Below are 13,527 nucleotides of genomic sequence, written 5' to 3'. Positions count from 1 at the left end.
ATTATATAAGGTAAGGTATTATATAGCCTGATCAGCTCTGATCTGACGTAATGAAATCACACCCGGATGTGATTTCACAACTGGCTCTTTTTGTGCAGAAAAAATGACCACGGTTGCTACGGTCATCCAGTTCACCCGGGTGTGATTTAATTACGTCAGAAATTATTTTGAACATAGCAACCATGGTCATTTTTTTATGCACACAAAAGCCAGTTGTAGGAGTGGTTTACACCACTCAAAAAAAGAGAAAATGTTTCAAAGTGTCCAATAGTAACAATATAACAACTATAATAAACACTCCACAATCATAATAATCCATGGAAACCCTATAGATTCACAGCCTCACCATCAGACCGGCTCGTCAACTTTGCATCAAACTATGACATTGCATTGCTTCTAAATCCTGTCATCCTTCATGAATCACTCATCATGTACATAATAATCTGTTTTGACTATCAAGTATTTTTTCATTGTTGGCATATGCCTTAATGAGACCTTCTCGTTGAAACCACAACTATTGAAGCTACGTTGACAAACTAGTTTAGCTGGTAGAACTTAAAGGACAACTTTAGTTTTTTTCAACCAAGGTTCATGTTTTAGGTTGTTATTAGAGAAAGTAAAAGATGAGTGTTAATTTGGTAAAGTGGTGCAACCACTTCCTTAAGTGACTATGTGTGTGGGTGTGTGGGTGTGGGTGGGTGTGTGGGTCCCCCCCGGGGACCCCCACACGGAGTTGCACCACTTACTTCACATGGGTGTGATTTTTTTTTCGTTAGCTGCTTTCTTTCGTTTTAGGGATTTTAGCTGCATTCGAGCATGGGGCTAAATATGTATTTCTTTACAAAATGTTATAGCGATTTATTTTTGTATTATTTACTATAGTCCTACTACAGTCCAAGAAATTACATCTGGCCACAGAAGATCACAGGATCTACTGAATGTGAAGGTAGCCTACTGGGGGGAAGCCACACTGTGTCATAGGCTCAATATGTCAGTTTGACACATTCAGTAGATCCCGTGATCTTTTGTGGCCAGATGTAATTTCTTGGACTATAGTAGGACTATAGTAAATAATAAAAAAATAAATCGCTATACAATTTTGTAAAGAATGCCCCCGCCCCCCTGTCAAAAACAGCTAAAATCCCTAAAACGAAAGAAAGCAGCAAATGAAAAAAGAATACACTCATCTTTTACTTTCACTAATAACGACCTAAAACATGAACCTTGGTTGAGAAAAACTAAAGTTGTCCTAAACTGCCCCTGGCCTCAAGTAATACTGTCCTCTGAGAAGCCGCATCTGCTTATATAATAATATGCATACAGTGTAACGCACCCACTCACCGTTGCAGCTAAGTGGCCCTTTTGCTCCTGCATTGTAAGATGGAAGCACTGTCAGTACTGGTGGAAAGTAACTAAGTACATTTACCTAAGTATAATTATGAGGTATTTGTACTTTATTTATTATAAAGTATTTCCAATTTCCAATACTTTCACTTATGTGCACACCACTACAAGTTACTAGTTACTTTGTATTTGATTATTATTACAAAACACACTAACCACTTCAGCACTATATATATATATGCAAATATTGATAGAAATGTCCATCACAAGCTGGCATGGTGATGATGAGCCCTGTTTATCTTCCATTGCTCCATCCGCATACCTTTACAACCAACCTACATACGCATGGAAATGTCCAATAGTAACAATATAACAACTACAATAAACACTCCACAGTCATAATAATCCATGGAAACCCTATAGATTCACAGCCTCACCATCAGACCGGCTCGTCAACTTTGCATCAAACTATGACATTGCATTGCTTCTAAATCCTGTCATCCGTCATGAATCACTCATCATGTACATAATAATCTGTTTTGACTATCAAGTCTTTTTCCATTGTTGGCATATGCCTTAATGAGACCTTCTCGTTGAAACCACGTTGACAAACTAGTTTAGCTGGTAGAATCTGCCCTCAAGTAATACCGCACACACACACACACACACACACACACACACACACACACACACACACACACACACACACACACACACACACACACACACACACACGCGCGCGCACACACACACACACACACACACACACACACACACACACACACACACACACACACACACACACACACACACACACCTATAGTGCAGGCATTTTGTGGCAAAAAAGTTAAACCTAAAACTAATTGCAACAGAAACATAAATATGTTAGTAACAACATATCGCACGCACATGCATCGATTAAAAACAACCTTAAAGGGATAGTTCAGATTTTTTTTAACTTAAGTTGTATGAAATACTTGCCATTAATATAGTGGTTGCAACTGTATTAATTGATTGCCCGAGTCCTGTGGTGGGAGTTCTGCTCTGGTTTTGGTGAAATATCAAGTAGTTCCGGTCATTTTGTGGGGGGCACTGGGGGCCACGCAGTAAAAGTAAATTAATCCACAAAACTAACGTCATTTGTATTGTTGACCTATTTCTAAAATATTAGTGCAACTTCCGTTCTTTTTTTACCCCTCTATCACACAGAACTATGTTTTTTGTGTCCATATCACTACGCCCAAAAAATAGTTCCATGTGATAGAGGGGTCAAAGTTGAACGAAAGTCGCGCTAATATTTCAGAAATAGGTCAACAATACAAATTACGTTCGTTTTGTGGATTCATTTACTTTTACTGCGTGGCCCCAGTGCCCCCCACAAAATGACCGGAACTACTTAATATTGACCAAAACCAGAGCAGAACTCCCACCATGGGACTCGGGCAATCAATTAATACAGTTGCAACCACTATATTAATGGCAAGTATAAGTTCACACCTCAACAAAGTTTTACAAAAGCTGCCGACTGTTGCAAATTAACATAGGTATGCATATCAAGGGTCCATTGTAATGCTAAATCCTATAGTGTAGGTGTCAAGCGATGTGCACGTGACATCGTTAAAATAGCATCCCAGAGATCAAATCACCAATATTATGCAACACTGACTTTAACTATGTATACTGTGTGAATAGTGAATACCCTCCATTCCCATACAGTACACATTACACACTGACTCCATTTACATATATACAATGAGCTATTATTAAAGATATACTATTTAATTGCTTCAGTTATCAAATCAAATTCTGTACTTTTAGCTTTTTAATTGTTTGAAATTACACAATGTACTAGTAGTACCCATAACCTGATGAAAGTATCAAATTCCTGTTAAAAAGCACCAGAATACAGGAATACATCGACATTTAAAACGTTTTCGGAGGGACCCCCAGGCCCCCTTAATTGCCATGTTGTCCCACCCACATTATTTTGAGTTTTGATGCTATACTGATCTAACATTATGATGATGTTTCCATCATCCTGTAGTTAGTACTGTATAGTATTGAACTTTAATTGTTTTATAATGCAAAGCACAATACAAAAAAGCATTCATCAAACATGATTGATATGTGTATATTTTTTTGTGTGAAATGTCTTTCAGAAAAACTAATCTTATTACCTTCCATGCAGTTGCATACACAATGTACTCACACGTTTTGTTGCTATCCATATAAATTAATGCCATATACAAAAGTAGTGAACATACAAGGTTTTCCCCCTGACAGCGTAACATTCCCATGTATGATTCTTACCTGGTGCATTCACATCCACAACAAGTCAAAGTTGACCTGCACCTGCAGAAAAGACATTGAAAAAGATGATTATTTTTCTTCACCTTCATCGTTTCTGAGTGTGTGATTTGATGGAGGTTGTTGTCAAATTCTCATACCTCAATTTCCAAGTCTTCGGAAGATGTGTGTGATGACAAACTGCTCTAAACTGAATCAGAGTGTGAGGTTACATTAGCTTGTTGTGACATTCTTTTCAGAGCCAGCCCTGTATAGCGGAGGCAGTCGCCTATGCCTGCATGGCAGCGATTGGCCCACTGGTGTGCCGTGAGGAAATTAATTGCCCAAATAATACGAGATTATATTTACAACATAACATTAATAAAATAAAATACTATATATATATGTTCTCTCCTAGTTTTCACTGTGATGCTGATTAATCCATTCCATTAATCTTAGCCAGAACACATGATACACATCGGTTGATTGATCATTAAAATAAACGTGCTGAAAATGCACACGGCTAACCCATCTGATCCTCATGGGGCTGAGGAGTGGCACAACAAGCCATTATTTACATTTAGGATAGAACACAAAATGTTAAAAACACCCTGAATATGGGAGGAGAGTCATTGAGATGTTTTGAATCTGTTCCTTTTGTCTTTATTACTCTATCTGCCTTTTTATGTATGATACTGAATTTAACTGAATACGCACAGCAGGCATATTTGGGAAATAACTATTCCTACTTCTGGGCCTCTTCCGACTTCCTTCACAGGTGTTCCAGTCTTACAGATGATACTAATTAAGGCTCTGTTCCATTCTGGCCAAACAGAGTCAGGGTGCATGCTGTGCACCTGGAGCCGCTTGCACCTGCACTCAATGACACAATCATTAGTGTCAGTGACAAACACCATAGGGGAAATGAGAGAAACTGCATTAAAGTCCACCTGGTTACAATTAGTTATTAGTTATTATATTATTCAGAAGGATCTATTTGCTACAAAAGCAAAGGAGGCTACTGAGCAAACAACTTGCTGAAAAACGATTTCACCGTTGAGAGAAAGTGTTTATTTTTTTTCTTAAGCTTAGGCAGATACAGGCTTTGAGAAAAACAGCAAAGACCCAGAACCTCCATCTGCTCACTGAGCTTGATCTTGGTGGTGTAACAATATATAATAACTCTCCACAATCATAATCCATGGAGACCCTTGTTCCACAGCCTGGGCGTCCACTCCACAATCTCCACTTAGAAGCTTGTTCACCTCTGATCAAAGTTATAGTAGCCCTTGCATGGAGCTAGTTGTGCAGTGCAGTCCTTTAAATCCTGGCATGCTCTTTTTATCGTTATCTAATCACTAATCATGTACGTACATGTACATGATGGTTTTGACTCTTATCTTTCTGTTTCCATAGTTCCATTGTCATGCATGACATCACAGCTATGCAAGGTCTAAGGCCCTTGCCACAACGGCTCGGGCTGTTAGCCGCGCAAGTTTTGTAAACAATATAAAACTGTCTCTAGGATGTCTCATCAAGATGTCACCAACTATCGAAGCTACCATACAAAACCAAATAGTTTCGGTTTGATAAGGTAGAACTGGTAGAACTTGATCTCCTCCTTACCTCAAGTAACCCGTAGACAACGCCCTGGTAACGTCTGTCCCAACAGCCAGGAACCTTGGTGTTGTCCTGGACAGTCAGCTCTCGTTTAAAACTCACATCACAGCTGTCACTCGATCCTGTAGGTTCACACTCTATAACATACGACGAATTAGACCGTTCCTCACCCAGGAATCAGCCCAGCTCCTAATCCAGACAACAGTCTTGTCAAAACTTGACTATTGTAATTCGCTCCTTACTGGCCTACCGGCATGTGCACTTAAGCCTCTCCAACTGATCCAAAATGCCGCAGCTCGTCTGGTCTTCAACCAGCCAAAATTCTCACATGTCTCCCCCCTGCTCCGCTCCCTGCACTGGCTCCCAGTCGCTGCCCGCACAGAATACAAAACTCTGATGCTGGCATTCAAAGCAACCAAAGGTATGGCTCCCCCATATCTTGCAAGCATGATTGAACCCTACAAACCCTCCCGCGCACTCAGATCAGCCAACGCAGGAAAGCTGGAATTACCCTCACTGAAAACGCCGGGACAACGCTCCACACGTCCCAAACTCTTCTCCCTTCTGGCCCCAAAACTGTGGAATGCACTCCCCGTTGCAATCAGAACTGCAGCATCACTCCCAATCTTCCGCCGTAGTCTGAAGACCCACCTTTTCAGACTCAATCATGGCCCATAGCACTTATCCTACCCCCTTAGATAGCACTTTTTAGACTTAGATAGCATTTGAAACAGACTTATAGCATGTCATGTAGACAGCACAATAATTGCATTGTATGTAGTCATAGCACATCATAGTACATATGTATAGTACTAGAATTTCGCGGGCCTTCGGCCCGCTCATCCCAGAGTTGCGTTGCCCCGCGTTGCGATACAGAAGTCCACAGATACAGAAGTCCACAGTGACACGCGTTTTATGCAGCTGTTTTGTGTTGCAGCGCGTGCGCGCGCGCGTGTAGTGTTGTTGTTGTTATCCATATATGCGCCTCGGTTCGTCCCGTTTGTTCCATGCCAGGTGTCGATGCAGTCGTTTGCGCAATTTGCGTGTTTGCATTATTTTAAGTGTGTAGGCATACCATATTGTGAATGAGCAAAAAGAGGACACATGCGCGCGTGCATGTGGATGTGGACATGCGTGTGCACGTCGTGCATGTGCATGTGTCGTGCGTGGGCGGTTCTGTTAAATTCAGATGTCAAAATAATCTATAGCCTAACATTAAATTGATCAAATATGCTCTATATTAGTTATGTATTTATTGAAAGCAGTGGCTCTCAAAGGTGTGATCCAGGGACCCTCATGGTTCCTTGAGGGGGTTCCAAATGGACCCATTATAGGTCTGTAACTCTGAGAGTGTACAAATGGAACCAAGTGGACCCTACAGGTCTGTAACTCTGAGAGTGTACAAATGGAACCAAATGGACTGTTTTATAACTTTTAACTCTGATACTGTACAAATGGGATCAAATGGGACTCTTATGGGTCCATTTGGTTTTACTGTCAGAGTTATGGGGGTCCTTGAAATTAAAAAGGTTGAGAACCTGTATGCAATGGCTTATGTCGTGTAAAAAGAGAGACCAGCCTATTGTCCAAACCATCATATGTTATGCTTTGCTAGGTTGTACAAAATAATATTGGGTCAGTATAATTTGCAGGAGTCACCGCGCGCACAGCTGCCTTGTCTGTGTTGACATGAAAATGGGCTTGCAGGACAGAACTTTTATTTGTGACAGACACATAGTTGCTTTGCAGACAATACAATGTGCTTGTCATTGGTCAGTCACAAAGCTAAGAAAAGAATGTGAGAGAAAAGGTAAGGACTGGAAAGCTCTGTCTTTGTCTATCTCTCTTCCTACGTGAAGACGTGTGTGCTCTGTCTCTCTCTCGCTCTCTTCTCTCTCCTCCCTCTCTGGGGTGTGTGTGTGTGGGGGGGGGGGGGGATTAGTTGCGCTGCCTTCGACAGTGCTATACTTCTCCAGCAGCGGTGCAGTACCGAGAGAGTGACACATTCTTGTGGATGTAAACGGCGCAACTTGTAGCTGTAAAGAAGTGCGGATTGTGTAGTCGCAGCGGTGCTACAAAGTGAATGTTACAACTCGCACGGTGATATTGTAAGTCGCAAATGCGAGTACGTAGTCGCACTGTCGAGGCCTGTGTAGTGTAGTGCCATTGTCGCGGCATCGCGAGGCGATCCCAAATCCCCCCCCGCGCACGCACGCACGCACGCACACACACACTGTACGTAGCTGTTTGTTGTTGCAGCGCGCGCGTGTGCGTGTAGTGTTGTTGTTGGTATCCATATATGCGCCTGGGTTTGTCCCGCTTGTACCACGCCAGGTGTCGACGCGGTCGTGTTAGCATTATGGTAAGTGTCCAAGTTAGAATCAGAGTGTGCGCTGTGTAGTGCTTCTGCTTCTACTTGGTTTTGGTATGTGTGTGTGTGGGTCACGTGGTGGGCTTTGAGCAAATGGGAGAGGGAATGTAGTGTTGCCAGGTCCGCGTATTGTAAGCGAGTGGTAGTGTGTGTAAGTAGCGTGTTGAATGGCATTTTTTCTGTGCTTGTTTTCATAGACGTGGCAACAAATTAGGCGGGGGTGTCGGTGCTTGTGGCGTGTTTGTGTTTATTATTGTTATTGATATTGTTTGTGAGTGTGGACGGGAGCCGGCTTTAGTGGCAGTGCAATGACAACTTTTACGCGGTTGGTGTTGAGTGTGGGCGTGCGGCGCGACATGAGGAGATAGCCGCGGATCGACGCGGAGGGTAAGGCTGTGTCGTCTTAGTGTGTTGTTGCAGTGTGTGTTGCAGCGTGTTGCAGCGTGTCAGTGACGTAGTAGCTGGTGACTTTGGTTTCCTGGTGTGGGCACACCTTTTGGGCACACCTTTTCAAATGTATAATAGATATATGTATAGTGTCATTATATAGATATGTTCTAGTTACGTTCTTAGCTTACGCATGTTTCTTGATAAATGCATTTTATATATGTGATGTATTCCCATACTTTTGTTCTTGCCTAATGTAAATCGCTCTGGATTAAGAGCGTCTGCTAAATGCCTAAATTGTAAATTGTAAATTGTAAACCCTGTCCTCTGAAAAGCAAGCAATCTCATGCCTCTTTTACACGGCGACCATCTCCAGATAAAACGGCAAAGTCCTGTTGCGTTCTCAATTTTTATTGACCCTTTACACGAGAACGCACACTTTATGAAAACGCTATAATGTCGCTAGGTGGCGGTAACGGTCTGCCAAATAGACTAGTCACCCACGTACAAGAAGAAGAACCCCTTCACGCAACCCTATTGGGGTTTTGAATGATTCCAGAACACAACATGGTTGTGCAGCCCAGAACATGCAGGCAGAGCGCGCCACGGGATGGTTATATATTTTATAATACATTAGGCTACATAAACACTGCTGCCGCGGCTGCCGCCTATCACAAGGCTTTTTATTTACATCATGGTTTTACATTCACCATCACTGATGAGCAGCGATTTGTAGGCGAGGAGGGAGGATTGTTCAGGAACTCCATTATATCATATATGGCTCTGCATCAATGTAATAAACATATGTGCTGTGAGCCAACGTGAGCCATGATGTCATTAGTTTTGCGAATTCACCGTTTTGCCTGTTTACACGGAGAAGGGATAAAGCGGCGTTCTCAACAATTTCCACTCTGGAAGGTGGTTTCACTTTGCGTTTTCACCACCTGAAAACACCATTCTCGTCTAAAGGGACACCAGCAAACGATACTTTATTTAGCCGTTTTCTATGAACACCGTTCTCGTGTAAAGACCACCTCAATAATAACCATATGACACGCACCCACTCACCTCTGCACCCAAATGGCCCTTTTCACATGTTATGTAACAGACGCACTAACTGTACTGTTGAGACCCAATTATTGAAACCACAAATATGGAATAAACTTTCATCATCATGCCACAGTTAATGACCGTCTTATAGTCACCTGGTGGTCTTAAGGTTTTCTTTAACCCTGGCATCTCCATTTTGTTTGGGCATGTCATTATAGGCCAAGTACCGTAAATTGACTTTTGATCACAAATGTTGTATGTCTGTGACAAAAAAGAAAAGCTTGCATGGTGATGACTCCTGCTCCTGAACACCACCACCATCCTCATCATGGTGATGACTCCTGCTCCTGAACACCACCACCATCCTCATCATGGTGATGACTCCTGCTCCTGAACACCACCACCATCCTCATCATGGTGATGACTCCTGCTCCTGAACACCACCACCATCCTCATCATGGTGATGACTCCTAGAGATGTGACGTTCGTGAACGAGTCGGATCATTTGAACGGCTCTTTGAAAGGAACGATGGGATGCGGTTCACAGTAGGGAGCCGTTCCTTTTTAGAGGAGGAGGAGGGGGGCAGGGGGGTTTCAACCAGGGCCGGTCATGAGCAAGCTGGCGCCCTAAGCAGGATACACTGGGGAGGCACTGGGGGGAGACTGGGGAGGCACTGTGGAGGCACTGGGGGGGGACACTGGGCACTGGGGAGACACTGGGGAGGCACTGGGGAGTGGGGAGTCACTAGGGAGGCCCTGGGCAGATATTGGGGAAATACTGGGGAGGCACTGGGGGGACACAGGGCAGACAGAGTTTGCCCCCCCCCACCCCCCACCCATCGGGAACGTCGTTCAAAAGAGCCAGTCTTTTGAACGACTCTTTGAAAGGAACGGATCCCAGAGATCCGGCTCCCTTCAAAGAGCCATAAATCCCATCTCTAATGACTCCTGCTCCTGAACACCACCACCATCCTCGGCAGCAGCAGCGGTGCCTGGCAGTGTTGTTTTTGACAGCAAATTTAGATTTTAGTTTCTCTTGAATAGTTTTCATTTAGTTTTAGTCACATTTTAGTCACCTGGAATGTTTTAGTGTTAGTCTAGTTTTAGTCGACTAAATCTACAGTTGATTTGGTCGACTAAAATGTGTTTTGGCGGGCCTTGATGCCGCCGCAATGACTGTTTTTACACTTGCTGAAAATAGCCGATCTACATAGATCGACTATTTTCAGCATGCAACCAAGTGTAAAATGAGTTATACTGGATCTCTTGTCCACTAGTCCCTTCTTAATATTTTTGTCTAGTTTTTATTTGTTGTCAGTATATTTAGTCTTAGTTTTAGTCATCATAGCTTAGTTTTCATTTAGTTTCCATTTAGTTTTCGTCAGTGAAAAAAGGTAGTCGACGAACATTCCTTGTCTTAGTTTTAGTCAACGAACTCAACACTGGTGCCGGGTAGCCGGTTCCTCCTCCTCGTCTTTCTCACCGACAACACTCTTTTCATCGGCCTTGCTGCTGCTGCTGGGCTGCGAATATCTTGAAACATTTTCCCGCATCAGCCAAGACCTTTTCCCTTGTGCATTCTCCATAGCACCGAGTGGCTTACGTCAGTCAGACGGCCCAGATGAGGCAAACCACATTAGCACAAGGGCCAGGGCCACCTGACTCCTAGAAACATAATTATTACCTAGACCAGGGGTGCCCACACTTTTTTGACTTGAGACCTACTTTCAAAATGACAAGCTCAACAAGATCTACCCGCCAAAAAAAGAATATTAGTAGTTTAAATATGGAATAGCAGAGCTGGAGTTACATAAGACAAATACACTTGGAATTGGAAATAGAGGCGGAGAAATGGAATAGGTAGGGTTTTTTGTATTTAATCTGTAATGCTACTGACGTTTGTGCACAGCAACGCTCTTGAAAACAAAATAGTGGGTTTGAGCTGACATGCCCTTTTTGATGTCAATCAATCAAGTCGCCTTATGGCAGATGCCAAAAATATATATTTTTTATACTTTTTAGGGGCATGTCATGTGATCTACCTGCACAGCCCTTGTGATCTACTGGTAGATCGCAATCTACCTTTTGGGAACCCCTGACCTAGACAATCTCACTCTCTCTTGAAATATGGCTGCTGCTTGCTAGTCATCGACTACTGTAGTTGTGACTGCATTCCTTTCAATCTGGTCATGCATGTCAAGCTTGACTATTAATTATATATTGAAATTTTATTTAAAGCATAAGCACCTTGAGATGCATCATCTCGTTTTAGAGGGGGGTCATGACTCATGATGAGTGATTTCAGGTTTGACAAACAGATCAGGTGTCATGTGTGGTCAAAACCAGTTTTATGTATCTTCGGCATTTGGGTAGGGTTTAAACCAGAGCTGCATGCCAACTCTCACGCAATGAGTGTGACACATGCAAATGACACTCTCCAGTATCCACACGCACTCACGGCACACATGCTATTTCTCATGCTGTCAAATCAACCCAAGTGTAAAACTGTGTTTGTATGAACTGCATACTTAACAAAGGGGATCAAATCCCTGAACTGAGATTCAATTGAATCAGGTTGTAGCTATTATTGGACACTTTGAAACACTGTCTCTATTGCCCTCCATTGCACTCCAGTGACTTGGTAAATAGCTCCTTCTGAACAGATGACATGCCTTCTGTTTTTGCTCTTTTCCTGCACCATTTGTTTTCCACCGTGGTTGACTAATATTTCATTGTCTGACCACACCACATACTGTACACTTAATGAATCCATTGTCTTAAAAAGAAGAAGAGAAAAAGTTTTGGCAATCATTTCTTCTAGCTGTCTTGTCTTCACCTGATCATGCCAGCACTAAATATATGTCCTTTTCACATGATTTTATTTACCTCTGACAAGCAGACAACGTACGCGTTTCGGCGGAAGGCCGACATATATTGAGGAAGGCCGACATATATTGAGTGCTGTTCTATTAAATGTATGCATCATCGAGCCTTGCACCTACAGTATTGTTGGTTGTCTGCTTCGGCAGTATACTCTTCTCTTCACCATCAACATTTTTATTATGGCTTTGGGGGGTCATTCAACTTCAATTTGTTGAATTTTGAATTTGAAAAAGGTTTGTTCTTTTTGTTTTTCCTACGTGTTTTTCAGTTTTACTCCCCTATCTATATCAAGTTTACCCTGGTGACTCCATTTGGTATCTCCCATTTCTGTTAATGCCCCACGTATTTCTCACAAACTGTGTCAACTCATGCACTCAGACTGAAAAAGGAGAGAGGCCGCACAGCTCGTAGTCACGATGCCATCAAAATCTTTATTTTTCCAACGTTTCGGCAACAAGTTGCCTTCTTCAGGGAATGGCTCATGCACTCAGACATCCATTACTTCCGTGAGCGACAAAGCGACAAAGGGAATTAAAATGTATTTGATTATTATATCTGAAGTAGCCCCACCCATTAATGTAGTGAAAAGCAGTTGATAGGTGTGCACCTTTTAGTGTGCAGTACAGGACATTTGCGCTTGTGTCGTTCCATTGATCACAGTGATCCCCAGGTAATTTCAGGATCCTGGTGAATCATTAGCCTACATGCCAGCCTACAACTAGGGCAGGTTTAATGGCCTGCCCTACAGTACCTCTCCTCACATGACCTACAGAGGGTCGCAGATTACTATTAATAAACCGGAAAATACTCGCTCCCTCACGCCAACATATATCATCAAACCCTGGATAGCCATACATGGAGAAGACTGGATCATAACCTAGATCTGCATGTATGGAGCCCACCAGCAACTCTACATTTGAACTACAACCCTTAGATCTCCATATATGGAGCTGACCTGTTCTGACATTCACCGTTTTGATGCTAGCCTAGCTGCTAGGCATCAATCACTCTGCTTAGGCTTTTGAAGATCGTGCAGAATGCTGCTGCACACGTCTCACTGCCAAGAACAAGCCAGATCACACAAGTTCCTGACCTCATTCCACTGGCTTCCAGTGAAACATATTACATATTAGTCAGACGATCTCTTCGCCATCCCCTCTATCTTGGTGGCTGCAGTCAGTCATCATCAACTAGTTGTGACTGCATGCATTCCTTTCAATATACTGTCATGCACTTTATTACATTCATAAAGAGTGATAGCAACTTCAAGTTTGACAAAGGCATATCTCTCCTATCTCTAATACCTCACATCACAGCCAGGTCCTGAGGTCAGCCGACCAGTCACTTCTGATTGTGCCTTGAATTAGGCAAAAAACAATATCCTGACTTGGCTATTGTTCACAACAGCATACAAAACTAGAAACGGCAGTTCCTGCAGAAACTGCAGCTCATTAAAAACACAACGCAAAGTACCGTATATGATGTTGATGTTCAGCTCAATATGTGCATTTGAAGGTACAAAAGGGTAAGTAGATTGAGTAAGGTTGAGTACCAGGACACTATTAATAGACGATTAATGAAAAAAT

The sequence above is a fragment of the Electrona antarctica genome (assembly GCF_951216825.1).
Source record: "Electrona antarctica genome assembly, chromosome: 14".
Taxonomy (NCBI): Eukaryota; Metazoa; Chordata; class Actinopteri; order Myctophiformes; family Myctophidae; genus Electrona; species Electrona antarctica.
The sequence above is the reverse complement of the archived record's forward strand: the minus strand, read 5'-3'. Positions refer to the sequence as shown.